General features: G+C 39.5%; 1 protein-coding gene across 1 annotated transcript in view; it reads left to right on the top strand.

Moving 5' to 3' along the window:
• Window positions 1–22,951, top strand: part of TLN2 (talin 2) — a 228,549-nt gene extending 205,598 nt beyond the window's left edge. The window contains exons 61-64 of the mRNA XM_048081274.2: window positions 5,923–6,062; window positions 17,873–17,985; window positions 19,280–19,363; window positions 22,845–22,951. The gene's annotated coding sequence lies outside the window, so the exon portion shown is untranslated. The remainder of the gene's footprint in view (window positions 1–5,922; window positions 6,063–17,872; window positions 17,986–19,279; window positions 19,364–22,844) is intronic.
• The last annotated feature ends 1,392 nt before the right edge of the window (window positions 22,952–24,343 follow it).

Raw genomic sequence — 24,343 nt, 5'->3', positions numbered from 1 at the left:
TGTTGATCTAGTTGAGGAAGGAATAGTTTAATGCATTTTGCTGAGTCCTTACTGAGGCAGATGTCTCATTAATTATTACACAGTAGTTACACAAGAAAAAGGAGTGGTTTTCAGAAGGCAAAAGATACAGAGTTTCTCAGAAAGAGAAAACCTAGAAGAGAAAAACCTGAGACACCTTTTGTGCTCATTATATTCGTTTGTGACCATATCAAGCCTGTAGGAAGATGGAAACTTTAATGGAGGAAAATACAGTAGTGTTCGCCTCACAGCATTTTAGCAATGTGTGTTTACTATGTTTGAAACATGTGCCCTCTGCATTCAGTAAGGGCCAGTAATGGAGAGGGGTTCCTGTACCGATCAAATGCCTTCTTCCCATTAAGGAAATCATACCATTAAAACAATGTGATTCACCATAATGTCATACTCCAAATAAAATGCAGTTTTATGCAAGTGAAAGAATTACATGCATTAGTGATTTCATGCCAAATAAAGTGTCTGGTTTGGATTTAGAGCAGCAGCTTGCACTGGCAGTTTTTGCAGGTAGAAATGGTGTTTTCATTCTATCATTCAGTTGAAGCACCACCAGTATTATATTTAAAATGTGAATTTTTCAGAAGTGCCACCCTGGCTTTGGTATATTCATTTACATTTTTGAGGAGGGAGTAGGAAAGTGCTGAAACCAGGATTGCATCTAAACTAACCCTGAATCTCAACCAAGCACAAGCTATCTTCTGATCTCTTTTCTCCCTTGACAAACATACTCTTATCCAAACTGACCCCAAACAAATAGCCCAATTCTTAACATTTCTTAGCACTGAGTTTTTTAAGAATTTAATTTGAGCTTTGAAGCTTAATCTCAGATTCTATTTCTGTTAAAATATGCCTAATACAGGTTTCCTGAGAAGCTTCAAAATGTTGAAGAAACCTTTCAAGCCACTGTAAAGACTTTTGCAGATTTCACTATGCACTGGAACGTGCTTTTTGTAAGGAAGAGATAGGGAGATGTAGTTTAACTGTATGGAGAAAATTTAAGTCAGATTATCTGCTTCACAGTTTTGTTTGGATTAACAGTCATGGTGGTAACACCACATCAGTACTGTGATTCTCAATGTATGCACTAGCAAATTCAAAATTACAATTTTAGAATCGCAAAAAAGAAAACATTGATACTGTAACGATGGTGTTCTCTCTGTGATATTAGGGCTATTAGGTAATACAGTGGTCTGGAGCTCAGCCTGCTGCTGATGTGCCAGTTCAAGCTGTTTTAGTGCTTTAGGGTGTCTATCAATGGTGGGCATTGAGGATAAAAATTGAATATTATGTAGAACTCATAGGAGAGCATTTCTGTATGCCCTTTGTTAATGGACTCTCCAAACGTTGATTTGGACTGATTAGGCTTCTCTAGTTTGCATTGCTCCCTCTAGCTTGGGATGACTTCAGTTATCTTGGAATGTGACTAGAAGAGAGAAAAAATATTCCTGAGTCAGTACTAAATAGCATTCTACCCTGGGTCTTGTTCTTTACAAAGTGTTTGTTTTGGGGGAGCCTTGAAATCAAATCCTATCAAGCTTTTACTTTCCTTTACTATATGAGTGGCTCCCTAAGTATAAGCCAGCGCACTAAAAGCCTGTACCTGTTTAACAAGAGATAGGTGGAACCAGAGAACTGGTCTGCAGTACCAGAAAACCTGGACTTTATTTCTTCTGGCCACTGTTTGAACAGCCTTTCCCTATTAGATATCTACTTGGAGGACAAACAGTTGCACAAAGAGGTGAATTCTTTTTTTATCCCATCTCCAAAACAACTTCAAGCTTTATAGAATGCCATATCTGAAGTATGTCCAAGCGCCTCAGTAAAATGACACTCTTTCCCACAGTCCTGCCAAACATGCTGCATTTTGCTACGTAGCAATCGATGCAGTGTGATGAAAAGCACAGGAATGTCTCTTAACATGCAAGTTGTCAAAGTACAAAGGAGATTTATCAATTTGAAAGATTAGCTGTGAGAAAGGGCTGAATAAGGGGAGGCTTTAGACAGCTGATTTTTTTTCACAAACTTTAAAGATTTCTCCTATTTCTCCTATGCTCTCATTTTTAGAAATTTCGTATCTGCAGATCAAGCATGCATGTCCTTTAATAGTCATGCAGTTTCTTGCTGTGCATTTCTTGTTCTGAAAAATAATTGCATAGGGCTTTCCTCCAGCTTTATCCTGTTTTGATACGGAAGTTTTCATCTGGTAACCCAAGTTTCTGGGTGAAACTCCAATAAACAAGTAGTTGGATTAAAATGTAATTATGCTGCTTGGAGAAATTGCAAGACGTTTTTCAAATGTAATCAGCAAGATATGCTCTGCTTCAAAGAGATCTCTAAATGCTATCAGGAATGTCCAGTTCAAACCACATCAATATGATACCGTGGAAGTTGTGAAGGATAAGTGGGAAGGCTTTCAGAAATCACTCAACTGTGCCAATAACTCCAGTTGTTTATGCTTCTAGAGGAGGTAAGGCATGTGTGTTCTGATTTTCTTAGAAAAAGAATCTCAAGTGAAAACTGTTGGACAAAAAGCCACACGGTAAAAATTATTAATACCCTTTGCCAATTTCATACGCTTAGCTAACCTTCTCTAGCTCTTTCTTGGACTAATATTCTTCTTGTCCTTTAAGTCCTAGGTTAAGATAATTGAGTTATTTTGATGCCTATGTAGGGTACTGCTTTTCTCAAGTGTCCATTGCAGCTGATATCCCCAGATAGACAAATCAAAATTATTATAAATCTTAGAGCTATGATAGCAGAGAATATCATCTGTAAGAGCTTGTTCTTCCCTGGTCCTGAGGCTAAGACTACCTTCAAACCCATCCTGAATTGGAAAAGTAGCAGTGGAACAAGGTACTAGACTTTTTGTGCAATATACCTAATGCTGTCATTACGAATTGGGAGCAGAGCAGCTGGGGTTGCATCATAGTTCATCTGTGAATCAGTGAGGACAGATTTTTCTGAAGGTGTGTCGGTGTTAGATTAACTGCTTCTGTTTGTGTGTAGTTCATGACAAGTGCCTATTTGAATAATTACTAATCTGCTCTGCTTCTAAATCCAATCACTAGGGATGTAACAGGTCTGTCCTCTGTTCAGGAGGTGAACGCAATAATTCATAGCATGATACTAGACTGGTAATTTAAACCTGAAATTCCAGAGACAATTCTATGCTCTGGCTATAAGAACTTGAGTTGTTTTCAGTCTTTTGCTTGGAATACTTTTATTTGGTTATTCATGCTTTGTTTTGGATCATATATTGAGATGCATCCATAAATTAAGATGGTAATGATGCTGGAGTTTCTTCAGGGCTATGTAATGAGCTCTTTCATCTTATCTTATAATTAAGCAGTTCTCTCACTTCTCCCCTGTTTTCTTCAGGTGAACCTTACCTCATGTGGCATGCTGGCCATATGAAATAGTGGCCTGAAAAGCGGATCTCCTGAGTTACCTTCTAAAGATTTCTTAGTTAGTTTGTGGAAGTTTATTTGTTTTATTTTTTTTAATTTAAGAAATATATGAAAAAAATCCCAGTTTATAAAATGCCTGTGTTGTCTTGAAGTGTTTTTAAACTGATTAGTCAGAATGTGCAAAATGTCATTTCATCCTTGTGTTAGAAGTGCAAAGTGTTGTTATGATCTATACACACTGAATCAAATTAAGCTGCTTCATGGGTGACCACTGTTTCCTCACAGGCTATTTCTGTCCTGGAAAAATCTCTCTTTGATCTAGCTTTTACTACGTTAAAAGTTCTCAGATTGTTTCACACATTTTTCCTAATTTTATATGGATGAGGTTTCTGTTCAAAGCTATAGCTGGACTATGTGAATTCCTTTCAAAAATAAGAAAGGACTGTATTAAGTTATTAAGTTCCAGTGGTGCAAGAATGCCTTTTTTTTTTTTTTTTTTTCTTTTTCCCCTACAGGAAACATCTCTAGTTGTGTTTTCAGGAGAGAACAGTACTGGCTCTACCATTTCTCCTCTGTCCACAGTGGTTTGGTTGTAAGGGTACCATGTCTACATAGCTGAGCGATTATGCAAAAAATTCTAGGTATTACACATTTGTTTTCCTGCTCAGAATTTGAGCCAGTGGCTTTACAGTCAATAGCCTTATGTGTGCTTTGTGTAGTAACACAGCTGAGTTACAGGTGTTGTGGGGAGTAAGGAGTTACCATTCCTGCTGATGGCCTTGCAGATCTTGGTCAGCTGGGAGCCGAGGGGAAGCTGGGGCTGAGTTTATCAGGAGAAGGGTGTTCCCTTCCCTTCCAGCTTTCCAGGCAGGAAGGGCAGACAAGGGGTTTTGTTACTCTGTCCTCTGAACTGGCTTAAGATTCGCATGTAGGTTTTGGAAGTAGCCCCTGAGGGAAGGGGTGGGAAATGGTTTGCAGTTAGGATTTTTCTTTTTTCTGCCCTGGCTAGTGAACATTTGGAATGGCCTCTTTGGCATATCTTTCCAAGTTACGACTGCATGTGGAAGTGAGAGGGTTCCCTGAGCTCAGCTGCGAGGCAGTGAGGGAACTGAACTGGGAGTTTTGCCAGACTACTGGCAGTGAATATGGTATAGGATAGAATATTCTGTATGTGGAGTATTCTGTATCATTGGTGTAGAATAGAATAAAGGTTCCAATTTGTATGACTAAGCTGTAAGTTCATTGAGAAGATGACGGATTCTATTCTGCTTTTCCTTTACTACTGTGAAAGGAAGGAACCTTTGGTAGAGCTAAATGGGTAGCATGTAACAAGACAGATAATGTGGAGTGACTTCTAGCCTCAAAGTCAGTTTTGATTCTTGAAGTTTTTGTTGTCTCTGTATATATCTGGAGTGTGGTATAACTTTGTTGCCCTTTACAATGCGGATCGTCAGAGAGGAACCACGTGTGATTTATTTGTCGGCATGAACAGGGTCAATACATTGACCTCTGTAATAGGTACAGGGTAACAATAATGGGAAAGGAAACACAGGGAAGCAGTACATGTTGCTCAAGTAAAGACAGTGTCCTGTAAGATTGTCTGTAAATTGGTATCAGAATAATCATTTATGGTATTTTGCATGATTTTCCTGTGTCTCCATGGTGAGTACGTTTTAGAAATTTGTTTTTCTTTGAACTGTTTTCCTTGTACCATCACAGACCTCCAGATATTCCCAATTCACACCTGTCTTCCAGCCATTTTCTGAGTGCACAAGTTACTATTTGAGTTTGGTAATTCAAGCAATTTGCTTGCTTTGTCCCAGGAAGAGCATAAATCTTCAGGAACTCACGGGGAGTTCCTCGTCATTGCAGTGAGAAACACAAAACCAGACAAAGTCAGTAGCAATGGCATTTGTAACAGTTCTTTGTCATTTTTCAAGACGTTGAAAGGCCTAACTTGCATAGCCTTCTGCTGTTTTGCTCTCAGACAGCTCTTTTGAGGTTCCTTTTTAGGCTGGTGGTGGACACTGATTTGCTGTCCCTAAAAGTACTGATCTAAGATGCTGCTGATTTTTTTTCTCTCAGTTATACTGCCTTTTTTTTTTTTTCCTCTGTCTGTACTTATCTTTTAAGGAGTTTATTTATGATACTCCTCAAGCAGAAGATAGTCACAGATACACAGGAAAATTCATGTACAATAAAAAATTAAGCTGTTCTGTGTCCTTTTGTTAGGTTTGTGTGGACACAAAAGGCTTCATAAATACTGTATCTATTTTCTGTCTGGAGACTGCATAGAATGCATCCCACATTTTTAAGCTTTCCCGGAGTTATTTCTTAATTTATATGAGTGGGGCTAGATAGAACTTCTTTATAGTGCTAGAAGTTCAAAAAATGTAGACTGAAGAGATGGCTGTATAATCATTCCAGCTTTCAGGGGATGACCTTAGAGGAAAATATAATGTATTGTTTGTTGCTTTTGCAGATTAAAGAGCATGCCCATGGAATACACAGGCAGCTACAGAACAGATTTTTCAGTGTTCAAGCCTGGAGCAAAGTAGAATGTGCATGGTGGATACAAAAGTAGAGGCATCTGTAGAAAATCCAGGAGTTACATTAACAGAGGTGGGTAAACAAGATTGAATTTCTTTTGTCCAATATCTGTTGGCACAGAAGATATGTAGACCAGCTGTGTATTTTCAAAATATCAAGAAGTAGAAGCTTACCATGTGCTAGAGATACTTACTGCTGGACATAGAGTCAGCATAGTTGGCCCTATGCAGTGCTATTTGCTGTCTTGGGCAGAAACAGGAGGGAGAGGCTGACAGAGCATCTTTATTCTCATTACCTCTGTAATTACAGCTACTGGGGAGTTAGCACCATCAGACTGCTCTTATGGCTGCTGAGGTTGATATAAAACTGGTTTTAAGATTGAGATTTTTTTCTTGTCTCCCTGCCGTCTCCATCCCATTGCCTTTCTCAATAAAACAAGTAGAAGCACAGCGGAGCAATGAACAGCCTGGTGGGTTAACATCGGTGTTAGTGGCAAAAATGAAGAATGTGGAGTGTTTTTTATCCTCTGGATAAAGCAAGTCAAAAGAGGAGGCCATGTTCAGGGATGACATCAAAGGATTATCAACATTTTCCTTTCTCTCAGCTCACTGTGATTTAAAGAGCTGGTGATGTCAGAGAGCTGGAAATCCAGACAGAATTGTTGACCTTACCTCGCTATGAGAAGTTGCATAGGCTAGCTTTTCCTTTCTAGACATTGTACAGCCTTTCTTACATGAAGGATTTCTCATATTTCATTTGGGCTAATTATGCTGCCTCCCTTTCCTGCTTTCAGGAATTAATACCACCATGCCTGACTCCATCCATTCTGAAAATAGCTATTGATACAGCTCACAGCTATTTTTATCTCCTAGTGTCAACATAAAGCAGCAGGCACATGTTCCCAGAAGAAACTCTGACTTTTCACAGCTCCTGCATCAGCAAAGTTTAAAAGGCTCAAAAGGCAGGAGTAGCTTGGAAAAAGTTAGAAGTGTTCTTTTTTCTTGCTTTTCTCCTGGAAAAGATGCAGAAATTTGTATATCATGGTGAATTTCAAAGCCTTATAGCATTTGGCCGAATTTGTTCCCCTTTTTTCAGCTTTAAAAACAGGAGTTTTTCGAGTCATGTTGTGTTTCCTGTATCCCCAGTGTTCAGCTATGGATTGGCTTTGTATCCAGGTATGGAGTAAGGAATGTTTTTCATTCTGGCATAGTAACTTCCTTCTCTAGAAGTAAGTCTTCTGTGTGCTTTGGCATTTTGGTCCTTGAACTGTTGTAATAAAAGGAGCCAGGAGCTGGACGCAGCAATCCTTGTGGGTTCCTTCCAACTCGGGATAGTCTTTGATTCTCTCTGAGATGGGGAACAGGAGAAGGGGTCAATGAGACACATCTCCCTGGGTTTGAGTGACTTTTTTGGGAGTTTCCCTCTCTTTAAAAGCATCAGGAGCCAATTTCAGTGCCTGAGGGCAGGTTAGAAGCAAGAGGAACTTGACATGGGGCTTTTGGCATTTATGAATTGCAGATGGCAGCAATCTTTAAACAAACTATGACAAAGGAAGTAAGTATTTTTAAATCTCAGACATTTTTAAATCCAGTTAGCACAGCTGTGTATAGGGAGTGGTGAACAGGCTAGTATTAAAGATGTATTACTTGTAGTATTACTTGTACTCGTTTTTTTACTTGTTTTGTGGTCAAGCATGGAACTATCTGAATAATCAGAGATGAGAAAGAGTCACATTCTCTGGTATACTTAACAGGAAATGAAGACATCTGCATGCATGAAAACCAGCCGGAAAGTGTTCGGACAGGGGTTTCTGAGTAGCTGATGAGGTCAAAGTTGGAAGCCAGTTATGGTCAGATTTGATGATCATACAATAGCGGGGGGTGGGTTTGAGACTCCCTTCCAAACAGGTGAGCTGGGGCTATGAAGTTTCTGTCATTTTGGTTGTTGTTGTAGAAACAGTCCTTAAAGGTCTTTACAGAGAGGCAAAATAAAGCTGTGTGAAATGTTCTTTGGAAGTTGGAAACCAGCTCCAGATTTTAAGCAGCTGGATTTGAGGCTTCCCTGTTTTTACCCTTAAAAAAAAAAAAAAAAATGTGCTGAAGAGCTCTGCCTTTCACAGGTCTCTTCCATAGAGATTCAGAGAGGAAGTTGTGTGCTGCTGCTGCCCAGTGCCTCCAGACGTCGCCTCAGTTGGTTGGTTATTGGAGATGCTTCTCTGAACGTGGAGGGACAGTTAGCACTGGTTAGATGCAGTAATACGAACTCTGATTCAACGTGGCAGTTATTAGAATAAATATGGCTTTCTCAGATACTCTGACAAAGCTTTTTTGAGGTTTTTGTGTTTGACAGTTTGTGGGTTTTGGTTTTGGGTGACTTTTTGTGTTGGCATGTTTTTATTGCTTTGCTTTTGTTTGTGTGGTGTGTTTTTGTTTTTTATTATTTTTTATTTATTTATTGTTACATGAGAGAAGACACTAGAAACATTTTCAGTTTAAATGCCATTCACAGAAGTTCTGTAGAAGACCAGAACGATGAAGCACCTTGCAGCAACTTAGTTTCCAGCTGAGGCTTTGGGTCTTTAAGTTCCATAGCACTAAGGGTATCTGGTAGAGTAAGAAATTGAGCCACGTGTCAATGAAATTGAGCTCGTAGTGTCAGTGGAGGATAAAATGCTACAGCTCATTCTCTCTGCTGTATTTAAATTCATGTGAGCATTGGGTAGTGGTGAGGTGAACTGTGTTTTGTTCAGAATAGCAAAATTGCAAGTGTTCACATCCACAGAGAAAAATGGAATTGCCCCATTTATTTCCAGACATGAGCAAAGGAAATAGTCATTACCCTGTTATGGCTTCTGAAACCTAAGCATAGTGTTTTAGGCTATGACCTCAGTGAAGAATGAGCAAAAGGTAAAATCCCATAGCACCATCTGAAAAAAAAAGATTTGAATAACAAATAAAACTAATAAATATAACAGATTGAAATGTTCATATCAGATCTCTGCCTAAGAATTTTTAAAAGTTAATCTCCACCGGTGTTTCACCTGGAACATTCACAGACAAACTTGTGTTCTTACTGGGAGAGATAAGCGCAGTGATATGTTGTCCTGATATGATAAAGCGTCTTGGATTTCATAGCTCATTCTGATTGGTCAGGTGGTTGCTTGGTTTAATAATTCTTCTTGCCTAGAATGACAAACTGCAAAATTCCCATGGCCAAAAATGCTGAAACAGTTACAGTGCAGGAAATAAACCGGGTAACTTGCATGCTGTGAATTATCAGAGGTCCCCTCCCTGACATGGAAATGTACCATCTGTTGGTTTGGGGATGCCAGTTCTGTGTCTAGGTTCTGTTCACAGTCAGTGGGCCCAGCAGCGCAACACTCTTATTTTTTTCTATGTGAAAGACTATGAATCTCTCAATAAAGGTTTATTGTTGTGACTGTTAAGCAATAATGCACATGGTTGAAACACTGTCTGTTTCACCTTATTGTGCCAGTTCTGCCAGCTTGCTCAGTTTGAGCATTTGTCATGTGTTACAGAATGATTTTCAGTGAGACCCAGCTTCTAGAGCAACATGAGCGAATGAGAATCTCAGCTTTGGCGGGGTAGGGTAAGGTTGTTTGTTTAAATTACTATGCATGAAGAAAAGCCTGGAAGTGTCATGTGAATTCAAAATCCAGAAAGAAACCTGACATCAAGGTATATTTCCTGTGAAACTGTTGAAATGAAGACATTCGAACATTCATTTCTTTGGAAGAGTTTATCTCAGGATTTAGGGAGATCAGCAATATTCCCATAATCTCACGTGGTTAATTTTTAATTTTTGTTTTACATATCCAGCTAGTTCTTATTTAGGAGGCATATAGGGTAGGTTCATACAAATGAAAACACAGAAAATGCAAAACATAGCAATTGAATTAAATGTGCCGTAAGACTGATGCAGAAAGGGGAGGTAATGTGCATAGCTAGTACATAATCTAGAAGATCAGGACAGAGTTCACTCCCAGTCATGTGGAAGTGTTAGAAATGTATGTGCATCACTGAATCTGTTCTTCAGGTATGTAAAGCCCTTCAAAAACAGATGAAAGGAAGAAATACACTGTACATATCTTGCCTTGATTTGTTTTGCAGGTCACTAGTCATAATTTATTTACAATTATCTGCGGAGACCTCAATTACATCAAAGGAGAGAACCCCTACTTTAGAGCTGTAGAAGTACTGGGGAGAGAGGGTCTGCCTCAAGGAGCTTATGCATACACCAATAAAATTAACTTTTTTTTTTTTTACAGTCAAAAGAGCTGTTAGTAAGCAGGTAGTCAACACAGGGAGTGCAGATCTTCAGCAGCCCAGGTTCAATGCCAGCTACAATAGAAACAGTATCATGTACTCTTTCTCCATTTCCAGACTCAGAAATACAGTATGTTTTCTGACTTCATCAGACATCAGAACATATTTATGCCTATAACAAATAAGTGTTTGTTAAAAACATGTCACAGACTGATATGTTGCCTTCACTTAGGATTTTTGTGGGCAAACCTTTTAAATGTTTTGAGGACCAAGAAAACCATAGGCCACTCATTAATGGGGAGTCACTGATTACATAATAGATTGCATTCATAACTCAAATTAATTACCTAGAACCTATAATTTCATTAATTATTTGCATTGAATATTGCATTGAATATTTCTTTAAAATGTTCAGGTATTCTTGATATTTTATAAGCTCGTTATAAGAAATTGATGATGTTTGGATAGAAATGACATAGCCCTTAAATATAGAAGATTTTTGGCAGATGAGTGTTGTTCTTGTAGAAGCAAGCTAAGAAGCTGCGTAAGCAAGTAAAATGAACGTCAGCCTTCCGGTTCAGAGCCCTGTGTGAACTGGTGTTTGCTAACGCGTAATTGTAGTGGTTCCATGCTGTATCTCAGTCCCATTTTTCCTATCACAGTTCAGGCTGACTCTGGTTTTGAGGTTTTAAAACAAGTGCAGCTACTTTGCAGAAGGAATATTAGTTGTGCTCAGCAGAGGATTGCTATGGGATCCTCCTTGATTTCAAACAGCCACATTCTTTCAAGCTTGGTAATATATTTAGTGATAATGAAAGCCAGTAGCTCATTGTGTTGGTATGAGCAAGGTGTAATGCAAATAGGCATTGTGCAAACATTGTCAGACTGCCAGTGTAAATTGTTCAGGTTGATCCTGGCCTTCTGTAAGGACAGATTGATAATCAAGGGGAAGATCCTTGTCTGAAAGCCTTACTACTGTTATCTATAGCCTTGGCATCAGGAGATCTTCCCAGAGAGCAAAATGAATGACAGATTCCCTGCCATACATGCCACTTTGACAGAGCCCATGGCAAATATTAATCAGTTGATTCAACCCTTTAAAAACAAGCTTTGCTTTGTGTTTAGAAACTTCTCAGGCTGAAGGTGTAATGAACCATTAAAGGAGAGCAGCTTCCCGATGGTGCAGGTACAGTGTCCCCTTCTTAGACCCAGAGTTCTCCAGTGGTATCAAAAAAAAAAAAGCATCAGAGACAAAAATGCTGCCTGTCAATCAATGTGTTTGTGACTAGCACACAGACTGGAGAAGAGCCTTCCAAAGGGAAGTCACTAGCATGTTGGTACCTATGTATTAGTTAGCTGAGAGCTATATTGTTTAAAAACATGATTGGATTGATAGCAAGAAGTCTGAAAATTAATGTTAGCCTCAAGCAGAGAAGTATGTTGTAACCCTGGCTTCCAGTTCCCTTTGGTCACATCACTAACCAATCTTCTTACTATCAGTGCCTGAATGTGTGGAATCCCTAGAGCTGTAATAAAAAGACCTGGTGAGCATGTAGAACTGGGTGAAGAGGAATTACTGGAAATCTGAGGCACCTCCCTGCATTTGCAGAGCAAAAAGCTCTTATAATTGATAAGTGTATTTATTTAGTGTTACAAGTCACAAATCTCTGGCAAGTAATGCTTCAACAGCTCAAACCTTTAAGGTACTACTAGTCATTCCCCAGCATTAAATGAAAAGCCTTCATCTGAACATTTTTGAGTGAGGGAAGTAAGTGTTTTAAATGTGTATCTCAAGCTGCTTGTTAAAACAAATGCCTGTGGTATGGCTGGGCTGGACAGATGAAAGAAAAGTCACTGGGCTTTCAGACTCGAACATACATTGTCCGCTCTGATTTCAGCTTTTATTGCAAGGGCTCTGATTTTACCCAAATTGACAGCAACTTGGCAGAAATTGTCCTCTGCATGTTCTTTTTATGTAGGCTTACTAGCATTAAACTCCAAAATTGGACAACTGAAACTTCTCAGTGAGCCTGATGTACATCTCCCTCTGTGTGCAACCCCCAGAAAGTTACCAGTTAGCTGTTGCCCTAGCCAGAAAGTGTTAGCTCATTATTTCAGGTTGTGTCAGCTCATGCTTTTAGCTTGGGAGACTCCAGGTTCAATATTAAGACTGCCAGCAATGTGACCTCCCTGACAGAAACAAAAAGCATGAGAGTGGCCTCCTGCCTATGCAGAAAAGGAGGAGGATGTGTCCATAGAGCAGGATGCATGATAGACTTATCCCTGTCTTTTCCCTACTATGTTTTCCCTCCAGCTTTTCTCAAGATAATGTGGATGCCACTTCCAGGATCCTCCAGGTGAGGACCTATCCACCACTGGCTCACAGGTGCTTCCTTTAATTCACAATACATCTTCTACCACATTTCCAGCTTTGTGTTTCAGCGTTTCCCTAGGAAATTTTGTATACCTTCTGCAATAGTCCATATTATTAGAGTGAAAGTAATTTGATAAATTCAGCAAGTTAGATTACACAAAAGACTCTTTATAGGTATTTGCTTACAACAAGGACTGGCTCTTTGTTAAGAGGAAGAAGAATCAGAAATTGAGTTAATAGCCCTGAAATTGAAAAGCTGTTGTGTAACTGTACATATGCAAAACTTTTGAATGAAAAAATCAGTCCTCTCAACTGCCTAAGATATGGCATACGTAATATTTTTACAAATAGCATGACTTTCTTGAAAGAAAGGAGTTGGGGCTTGAGGTCTTAAAAAGTCCTCCTTTGCTGCAGCTCAAAGCCAGTCTGGCAGTAACTCAGAAGATTTCTGTTAGCTGATGCTTTCTCCTTTTCATCTCCAAGGACAGTCTTTCACTTCTTTTCTCTTCTTTTCGCTTCTTTTTTTCTCCTTTCTTTGTCACTCTTTTGCAGCATCTTGGTCACTTAAGAAGTATTTGGTTCCTTGCCACATACATGAGTGTCCACAGAGGGGATTAAAATGTTCAGCTCTTACTGGACAGTTTGATGGAAAACTGCTCACATACTTCTAATGACCTCCTTGATGGATACATGGGTGGTTAGGCTGTTGTAGGTTTTTCGGCCTCCAGAGCTAGAAGCCTCCTCGTATTTCATATCCAGGGGTGATAAAGACTTGTAGACTGTTGTTCACTGTGGGTAAAAGGAAATGCCTTTAACACTACACAGTGTAAAATCTAGATTGTGTCTGTGTTTTATCGGTTGCTCTCAGTGCTGCTCACAAATGTAGTTTCACACTTCATCTCAGTGGAGTCCTGTAATCTGTACCTAGCTGTGCCATATGAAATGAGGTTTCTTAGGCTATACATACTTCCAGTTAGCAAACGGAGACTCCATTAACTTTTGCAAGCACTGGAAAGGTTGCAGTACTATACCTGGAGCAGTGGATGAGGCAGGACATCATTACTTTCATCAGCTTTGCCTGGATCACTGGTTGCTGCATCCACAAATTATAAAATGTTAACACGTGCTACCAAATTCTGTAATCCCCCTTGCTGTTTGCTGGTGCCTATGTCTTTATTGCTCTCTAAAAGTGGCCAGATGGATGTTCAGCCAAAAAGCTTTCCAGTGATTTCACCTGTGAGTAAGACGGTAACTATACACATGCCTAAGCTGCCAATATCCTTTCAGTTCAAACTAGTTAGTGTGGAATTTACAGTTCCACTTCCATGGACTTAGGTTTTATTCTTGTGGCTGCCCCTATTAGAGATTATAACACAGCATGAACATAGATACTGCCAACAAATATAAAGAGTTCTGTTTTCTGTCTTTGACTGACACTTCCAAGTACCATATTCTTGATGTCTTTGTTTGAAGACTGAGTTGGATGCATTGATGGAAGAAGCAGCAGATTACATCTAGAAAGATAAAGATGATAACAGTGGGAGGAAGAAGTTGAGGAAACCCCCCCAAACATTAGAGCCGAGATGCCAAAGCACCGAGATAACTGTGCAGAGTTTGATACAACACCTATCAAAGGACAATAGAAGTCACAATACATTTCCACAGATGTTTCTTTGAGATCCAAACTGTTCTATGAGCTGTGTTGCACTGTAGATGGGAGAACTGCCTATTTTGTGCATAACAGATTCAGGAATGGGCTGGAGGGCTGAATCTGACAGAATCTTAAGCCCCTTTTTGGGGATGGTTGGGGGGGGGGTTACTAACTGGTTAACTGTGCAACCAACCACTTGTATTCATCACTGATCAACTGTAAGAGAGTTTGGTGGATCGACATCAGTTGATTAGCTCAATGTGTTTCTGTTTCATGTGTTTGTGAAGGGAACTGTAAATAAACAACCTAGGAAGTAGACCAGTGTGAAAGGGGCTGGGTAGGAGATAAAGCAATAGTGGCTTATAAGTGTTCTTGTTGTTGTGCTTTTAAAGAAAATCAGATTATTTTTTTAAGAAGAACATTACAATAGTCTGTTTAATTAAAAATCAAAAAATAAATCTGCTTTTGCAAAAAGCATTGCCCTAGCACAGCAGTGCATGACAATTGAGATAGAAATGCCTTGGGCCAGAGAAGTCTGCTTTCTTCTTTCAGCTACAGAAAATATAAAAATAAAGCGAAGTTGCCAGTGCAAGAACTAACTCCAGATTTGAAAATGTTCCTGCTGAGAAATACTAGTTACATAAGCAAGGAAATGTGTTTTTCATACTTAAAATCAGTTTTTTACTGAAGTCCCTCTTACTAAAGTTTAGGAAATCTAAATGACCTTCTGTATAGACAGTAATGTGAGATGTTATTTTTTTTATACTAAGCAAATACGACAAGCTGATTTTTCCATTTTTTCAAAATTAATCTTTACAATTTTTGTTCAACTCTATTTCCATATGTTCTCTCTTGAGCAAGAGAGTATATATACAAATGTTCAGGTCTCCACACTTCTGCTCTGGAGGTTGTGTCATTCTAATGCATCTGTTAGCGTAGAATCCAGAAGTAATATTCTGCTTAGCCAGCTCCAGTTCCTACTTTCTCTTTTTCCTTTTTCTTTTCCTAAACCAGTGCTCCAGAGAGCACCAGTGGAATTTCCTGAAGACTGAGCAACTTACATCCCGTTACAAGTCTTCTACGTGTTTCATATTAGGTGAAAAAAATATGCTGTCAAAAACCAAATTTCCACCTGTTGCCTTTGCAAATGCTGTCTCGGAGACGAGGTGCTACTTAATGTTTCTTATGAAAATAACAATTTGCATAGTGTGCACAGCCTGTGCCACTGAATTCTCATCTTTCTTGACATCTGAGTTTCACATGTGTAACTGTTCACATTTAGCTTTGGAGTGATGAAAGACTGCGAAAGCATGTAGAGGTGTGATAGAAATGGGAACAGCAAGCTTGCCGAATTCTGCAGTATTTGTGTGTGGTTAAAAAGCTGCTAACGTCCTCTTGCTCTTTGCTATGGTATGTACTATAGCTTCCTAGTGAGTGTAGGGATGAGCTTGTTTCCATTGAAAATATATTTAAATTGAACTAAGTCAAAGGTTAGATGCTTAGCCATATGAACTGTTGACTAGGAGAGGTTTTTAACTGAATATTAAAAAACCTACTAACAACATCCTTGCAGAGCTTGCTCTATCAAAAGAAAAAGAACCATACCTCCATTTGTGGGCTTGGCAGAGCTGTGATCAGAGGTACAGGCACAGAAATGAAGGACAGCATAGCTGGGCAGCTGGGAGTCTGCAGGCACCAGTATTACGTTTGTCTTTTTAGAATTGCTATCAGAGCATGGTTGAAGTTTGTGTCTTTTGGTAAGCTTGTTCTTCTAGACAGTTGGAAAAATTGCTGGAAATGAAGCAAAAGAAACTAGATTAAATACTGCATCTATATATGTATGTATAGATATGTATATGCTCAAGAAAAGGCTTGAATAATTAGGCTTCATTTTTATGGCTAGACCATAAAAAAATCCTACAACGGTAAATTTAAATCTATCACTTACACTCATTACATGAACTCTGCATGTTCCATTCCCAAATCATCAAATGGAATACTTTTCAGCGATAGCTGTGGCCAAGCATGTATGATGATATATTGCTAAACGGCCTTTCTTTCCTACAACCCTTGCTTCCTGGGCAACCATTACCTTTTACACCTGTTGTATCAGCACCTGTGAATAAATTCTAAGTGTTTTAGATGAAAAGATATACCACAGTTACAGAACCAGCTGCCTTGAAGATCCACCTCTGCTTTTTCCTGGGTGTCTTTAAAGCAGCATGATTGACTTCCAAGCAGAACCCATGGGTCTTGCTTGCAGGCTAGCAATCTGATCCAGAGAGACCTTTTCCGGATAACCTGGCATCGTGCATCCTTTGTAGGCCTTTGTAGTTCTGTTTTTGCTATCTATAGAAATATATTCAGGGGAGGAGGGGTAAAATAACATACCTTAGCATTTCTTACAGTTTAAGCAGGGTCAAGAGGTCCACGCTAACATTCTCTTGCAGACCCTGCAAGGTGTCAGCATGATTCTCTTCAGTCACTGGCAAATCCTTTCCTCAGTATTCCCACCTGAGCATCCCTCATCTGGCAGGGAGTAATCGATCTTGTTTGTATAGGAAAGGTCTATTCTAAAGTCCTCATTTTCTGAATGTCAAGTCAATGTTGGTGAAAGGGTTATCTGAAGTCAGTGGCCACTGTTCGGAGATGTGGCACGTTTCGGGAAGAGTCTTTTTACCTGTATAGCAAGGAGGGTACCATCACCAATCAAACAGTCAAATACACAGGCATTCATCTTCTAACCACACTGTCACAGCCTTCTTCTGCAGCTAGATAACTACTTTGGAATATAACACTAACTTGATATTTTGTGGTTTAGGCTGGGTGTAACTCTTAGTTTCCTGAATGGTGGTGGTAGTGATTTTATACACTTTTACCCACTAAGTGCTACTTTTAGAACTGTATTTCTGAAGAGCCAGGCTAAAATTTCCTCTGGTGCTGTAGTTGAAGGATCTGTATATTAAATGTTCTGGGCCTCTGCTTTTTCTCTTCTGTTTGTTTGAATGACAGCAATATGCTTGGCTCAATGTAGAGAAGAGAGGGTAACATATTTCCTACCATGTATCCTACTGCATTGTGTAAACACTGAATCATATTCTATGATTCTGTGAAATATGGATGTGTTCCATCTATAAATGAAGATCCTCATGCTAATGATCACTAGTCATAAGATCTGATCAGCGTGGTCAAAAACAAGATGAGATTTGGACTGGAGAGACTGAAGTGACGGGAGGGTTGTGATCTTTTTCTGAGTTGCACCATGCCCCTGTCACTATTTGAAATATAAGTGTCCTTCTGTAGCAGATGTGACATCTGGGTTCTGAAAATTAGTGTAAAGAAAGGAATTGAAAAAGTAAAATGTAAGGACCTACTCAGTGTTTTAATGTGTTTTAGATCACTCAGTATTCTTGATACCATATATACCATTTTTGTTCTTGTTAATTATAAGTGCTTTTCAGGATGTTAAGAAGCAGGTTTTGTGTGTGTGCTTGGTCATATGTACAGTATCGCGAGGTCCATGTCTTCAGCCGGCAGTAAGGTTATGTCTGTACTTCATTGTTGATTACAGGGTTGGGAATATTGCAACAGACCACCAAAGACCAGAACAAGCACATTTTTCCTGAGGGAGTAGACTTGTGAAAGTAGTCATCAGATTCTTCAGGACAGAACTTCTAAAGAGAGGTATAGACTGCGCTCCTGTCTGTAACATAGGGCATACTAATGCACTGCTGTACTTAATTAATGCACTACTGTGTGGGGCAATACACTGACTAGCTTTACTATTATTTTGGGTCGAGTAAGGGAATAATCTCACTCGTTTCCAGATTGATGTGGTATAGGAGAACAGATTCAGAATCTCTGTTCTGAATTGCTTAATGTTCTAATCTCTTTGGTTTTTGATATTGCTTTGTCTTTACATTGCTAAGTCTTTAATCTTATATCACTGATTTTGAGTCCTTGTTCAGGTAGTGCTTGGAGCAATGTAAGTTTTATTTCCTGTTCCATCTTCTGTTCCTGAAACAGATGAAGATTAATCCAGGGCAGAAGCATTAGCTAGGGGAGAAGGCAAGATGTAATGTTAGGTTATGTTTGTGGAACAGAGTGCCTGTGTTTGCAGGCTGTGTGTTAAGTAGGGCAGAACAATCATTTAATACTGCAGTTCAGACCTCAATTACAGCCTGTGCGAGGCGGTGGTTGATGGTTCAATGTTCTTGGCTTTGTACAGGTGCAATAGGGCATCTAGTCAACGTGGATGCAAGAGTTCCTGCAAGAGAAAGGGATAGGTTAGAGGAAATCCTGCAGGCTGTCGTCTGGAGCACCCATACCTGAGAGTCTTCAGTGCTCCTTCTCTCTTAGATTATCATGGCTGTGATCAGGATTAAAATGCTGAAGGAAAATGTTTGTAATGGTTGTCCAAAATTTCTATCAATAACATAATAACAGAAAAAATGCAGAACAAAATACTGCTTCTCTGACACCTCGGTGTGAGTCTCCAAGCTTTCTGAGAGGGATAGGTATATTCTATGGCCAGTTAAAGAACTGTATACAAAATGGCCTTGCATCAATTTCAGGATAATCACTGTGTCCAGGAGGCTCCAACAACTTGTGTCAGCTCAGGAGTGAATGTTCCACCAGCCACTTGAATTCCTAATGGTGTCCTCGGCTGTCATGTCTTACAAATCTCTTCCACAACACAGTAACAGAGCTTGAACTTTTCTTCTGCCATTTTAACAGTCTGTGATCCCCAGGGACACAGTTTGTTTTTTTTTTTCTTTTCAAATACAGACTAAGAATATCAGGATGGTCTTTGTGCTTCTTAATTGGGTGCATTAGCACAACCTGAGGGAAATCCCGTCTCTACAGAGCAGATTATTGGCCCTTGCTATTATTGTGGTTCTTAACGTTCTGTTGTTGCCTACTTTCAGCTTGGTAGGTCTCTTTTGAAATTAGCTCAATTTTTCTACTTTATTCATAGGTGAAGCTTCTTGTTTGTCAGTAACTACAGATTTTGAGGAAAAAAAAAAAAAGAATATTCTGGAATCCCTAACTCCTGCAATAGGTATGACAAACATGCAGGCTAAAGAATAATCTACAGTTGCTAAATCTCTAGCTTTCTCACTCTTGATATCTAGTGCTGCTCTGACCAGGTGTCCCCTTGCACCCTAATCAGTAACGTTCAAACAAGAAGTTTGTTATTATTATGACCCTGGGCCAGACTGGTGTCTGGGCTACCCTCTTGCACCAACTGCAAGTCTCACGCATGGTGAAAAAATATTGGTAGTCGGTGTAAAAAGAACAGGCTTTAGCCTTGTTCCCAGTGCTCACTTGAAGTTGTCTCATTTATCCTGTCCTGTCATCTTAAATTCTTTCCAATAAGATCTGACAACATAGCCTAAAAATGTCAAAGGTCATAGTGCTTTTTTAAGAGTATCAATTTCCATCTCTTGGGAGGTTATTAATAAAATTAATAATAACCTTGAAAGTGGAGAGGGAGCAATTGTACAATGAAAAGCAATTTATTTATTAAAAAAATACTACCAACATTTGTATGATCCAGGATAGGGTGGAAAAGGAGGTTCACGATGCACATTGTCCTTCTCTCTTGTTTTTTCCTACTTTATTGTAACAGAGATTTATGTATCTGCTGTCATAACCACAAAGGGAAAAAATGGATTAGAGTGAGATATCACATGGCAGAAAATTAGTGTTCTTGCTGCACTTACTCCTGTACCCAGGCAGAACCTGTATGCAGAGTCGTGCCAAGTCTGGCTTCTCACCCAGGGGATGATGTGTCACTGCGGCAGCACATGTCCATGCCACTCTTCAGCACACCCGGCAGTTAAACGTGAATCTTGGGATTTGATTACCACACATTGCCAAGAAGCTTAAACACATGCCATTCATAACTGCAAATAGATTTTGGAGGTTTCTACTGTCAGGAACACTTGGGGAGGAATATCTGTCTGCTAATCTGTTGGGTTTTATGACAATCAATTCTGATCATAATGGGTACTGTCTATTACTGCCTTGAAGCAGTGAACTGAAAGCATGCCCTATAAATGAATAAAAACTTACTTGGAAAGAATTCTTTTGTTCTCACATGGGTTAGCTGTCATCTCCTAAAGTGTTATTAATTTCCTTTTGGAAATGGCTACAACAATCAAAGCTTGATATTCTCGCCAGCCATTTGGTTTGAATAAACAGCTGTATTGATTTACAGAGATGCTGGGCCTTGTGCCATTTGTGTCTTTGCACTGCAGCTATGAGTATGAAAGGATCCCTGACACAGTGTGCCCTTGACTAAGCCGTATCTTGTCTGCTACATCCTACTGTATTCAGTTTCTTTCTGTATGTGAAAGCTGGCTGACTATTAAGGAATGTAACGATTTATGGTGTGAAAGCTGGAAGTGGCCAGCTAGCTCTTGGCTTGGTTCTTTTCATCCCAAACCCACATGTTTCTCAACCCCCCTGGGGATCACAGCATTTCCTTCCAAGCTGTTTTAAGCATGATTCTGCCTCTACATCTCTGCTTTTTCTATTTTAAAAAGAAAATGCTTAGAAAATGCCTTTATTGGAGACATTTCCTTCAAAAGACTAGACTAGAGCAGAAGATAAAATTAGAATGGAAGGCTCTGACCGAAGATTTAATACCTCTGTCCTTAAACAGGCTATTTCACCACTAAGTGTAGTTACAGTTAAGGAAAAATAGGCTGTAAAATCTATTTAAGAAGCTGGCTGAATACATAAGATGCAGTGTTAAGCTAGCTCTGTACCTCTGTGCCAACAGTGCTACCAAGCTAGCTCAGATGTGTTTGTGGAAACAGATGCCATCGGAATGATGGCAGCATAGCCCAGAGGCGGTGACCTTTCAATGCAACAAACGACATCGTAAGAAATGGCCTGATAATTTCTAAGGCCCCTTAGCACTTTAAAAAAGTCTGTGAGTGAATAAGTGAGCTGGGTTGGGACTTAGATGGGTATCAGAAAGGTCTGGCATGTGGGAGCTGCTGAAGAAGAAGAATGTTTTAATTTCTTGTGAGTCAGGAAGACTAAATGCAGAAAGTAGCATCCGTTGACTATAGTGATAACTTCCTCTTTAGGAAGCAAGTAACCTGACTTGAGATAAGTGCTGTGATGCAAGTGTGATCTTAAATTAGGAATTCCATTAAATCCAAGCTGGCATATATTCAGGTAGGAAAGAGACAAACAAATCTTTATATTCTAGCAGGCTTATGATAAGCAGTAAGGTTTCATCTCAGATTGCTAAGTTTTGTGATTAGTAAGTTGATACTGCGCTTGAAAATTTCCTTGTCTTACCCATCTGGACCTTGATTCTATCAAATGCTTCAGATGTGCAGGTCTGGCCATCTGCAGAACCTTGCGTAATCTCCAGAAATGACATTGTCTAAAGCAGCATCTCCCTTGTTGCTTCTGTCAGCTGATCCAGAACTTGATTTTGGAGGTAGACAATGCTCTTTGCTACTCTGCCAGTGGAAATCCAAGGTCTAGTTGACATGGCAATCTATTTTTAAGTTGCTTCACACCAAACTGTGATAGAAAAGGGAAGTGCTCTGGAAGCATCTAAGTTCTCTAGGATCTGAGTTAGCATTCCTTGGACTTGTAGTTCCCAATGTATCCATAGTGGAAAGAGGATAGAATGTGCCAGAGCAGAGACACAACCCTCATGCTACCCTTGCTTTTATATAGTTCATCTCACCTAGTTTTATTCTAGAAAACAGTGTAGGGATACCAAGTGCATGGAACAAGTCCTAGGCTGTCAGCTTTGCTGGGGGCTTTGCAACTGGCTTCTCTTGGTAGAAACCCCAGCAGAAGAGCAATAAAATCCTCCAGGCAGAAACTCCCTTGATCCTTTTACAGCTGTAAGTGTCCAGTACAGCTTGTCTGCCCTTTCTACTAAGCGAATCTCCCATCTTTTGGATAGAGATCCAGGGATCCAAACATTTAGTATGTGAGATGTTCTTTGTATGGCTTAGCTGCAAGTGGACTGAGCAGGAGAGAAAGAAGTCACCAGTTTTTGGATTCATTCAGGCTATGCTCAACTGACAAAGAAAGCTATGTACTGGGCCATCACATACACCATGTGCTATGGGTGCATGGTATGCTGAACTGGATCTGCCCAGCATGCTGACAAATAATAAAATGTATTGGTGCCCTAGGGTAGGTTTTTGTGTTTGTCCAAGGACCACCAAGTTATATGGAAAACAACAGGAAGATCATCACACACATTGTCACCATGACAAATATGAGAATATATGCAAACTGTTCTTCTGTAATTTGTAGTATTTTCCATTTTACTTAGTGTCTCCTGCAAGGAAGTGCACAGGAGTGTGCAAATGCATGTTCTGTTTTGTGTTTGGCTTACTTTGTTTTCTGCTTCCTCCAGACTGCAATTGGTCAGAGGAGTACTGGTGAAAAGACTGATGTAAAAAGTGTGCCTCTTTGCTAACGTGCTAAGCAATAGAAAAGTGATATGCTCCCAAGATGTAGTGTTGTGATTTCTGTTCCTTTTATTTTTTCAGAATTAACTGACACATCTCTGTGATGCTGTGATCCCTGAGTCCCTCTAGCAACCTATGAATTCTATTTTGGAATGGAGTCTGAATGCTGAGGAGTCTTCAACATGCAGGTATGGGATATCTTTTTTAATACATTATTTGCTCATTTAGCCGAGTTTTGTCACAGGCAGCAAATATTATAAACTGATACTGAGGAAAATCTTGATAACTGTCCAAAAGATCCAGGTTTTCTAGCTTATCTCTTCAGAGAAAGATCTCATGTCTAGGTAAGCGGATAGCTAGGGAATCCCAACAGAGTAGCAGAGTAAATATGCCAAAAGATAAGTGATTATCCTCAAAGCCATGAATAGCTTGTAAGTTGACTTCAGTATGTCAAAGGGGCAACATTTGCCACCACATTCATGTTTCTGTATTGCTGTCACTGAATTTAGAGGGAGAGATGTAATTAATAGGATAACAAGCAGCTAATTCATAGCTTTCCAAAGAGTGAACGATCGAACCTTTTGTAGCTTTGAGACAAATTTGAACAGAGGCTTCTGTCAGAGCCATTTTAATTAGATTTACAGATCTATCTAAACTCTCTACCTCTCTTCTGACCCTGTATGTGAAGGAATAGGAGAGAATCTGGATTGTGGTCTTCACTGTGCAGTTTTGTTCCTGGCCTTAAGGCTTAAAATGGAAAACAGTGCATTTAACAAGTTGACAACAGCTGCGGACTGCTTGAGATGTTCTTATTTTTCAGTTCGGGATTTGTGTAATTACTGTTAATTGTTGTGCCATTAGTGTCCTCTGCTACATTTTGAGAAACTGAGAAATTATTTGGAAAGTGAAAAGTAGACGATAAGCATTGAGAAATGTGGCCTGGATAAGCTGATTGGATACATTTAATTTTTGCTTTCTGCTTTGCATATAGATCTCATAAGGAAGGCGGCCAATAGTCCCTGTATATATGTTACATACTTCTAAAGGAGCTTTCCTGTTTGTCTGATACAGAGCACATTCCTTAGAGCAGAGCAAAGGCCCACGGGGAGCTTATTGACACCTCTGACCCTTGGTGAGGTGTTACAGAGCAAGCTGAGGTCATTCTATGGGTTGTGTTTTGATCCTCTGCTCCTTTAGGTCAGCGCTGAGTGGAGGGGATTAAGGGATTGTTTTTAGCAGTCTGTGCAAGGGGTCCACTACTGGGGATAGCCTTGAAAAGAATGTTTGTCATTCCCACTGCCTGCTGTGGGAAATTCATAGGATCACTGCATCAAGTGCTGGGATTGCTAGAGAGTTTTAAGCCAGAAGGAGCCTCTGGCAAGATATATCTTTTTTTTGTTTCTACGGGAGATGCCGTTTTACAACATACTTATTTAAGACATCTAATTCATAGAGAATTGCCATATTTGCCATATTTTTTCAGGTGATTTCTTCTATAATCTTAATTTTACACTGCAAAAAAATTTAAGTGTCCCAAGTCTTGCTCACAGTTCTTTTTGCTCACATGAAACTTCATTTAT

Source organism: Anser cygnoides, chromosome 11 (assembly GCF_040182565.1).
Source record: "Anser cygnoides isolate HZ-2024a breed goose chromosome 11, Taihu_goose_T2T_genome, whole genome shotgun sequence".
Classification (NCBI taxonomy): domain Eukaryota; kingdom Metazoa; phylum Chordata; class Aves; order Anseriformes; family Anatidae; genus Anser; species Anser cygnoides.
Note: the sequence above shows the minus strand (reverse complement) of the source record. Positions and strands in the feature narration are given on the sequence as shown.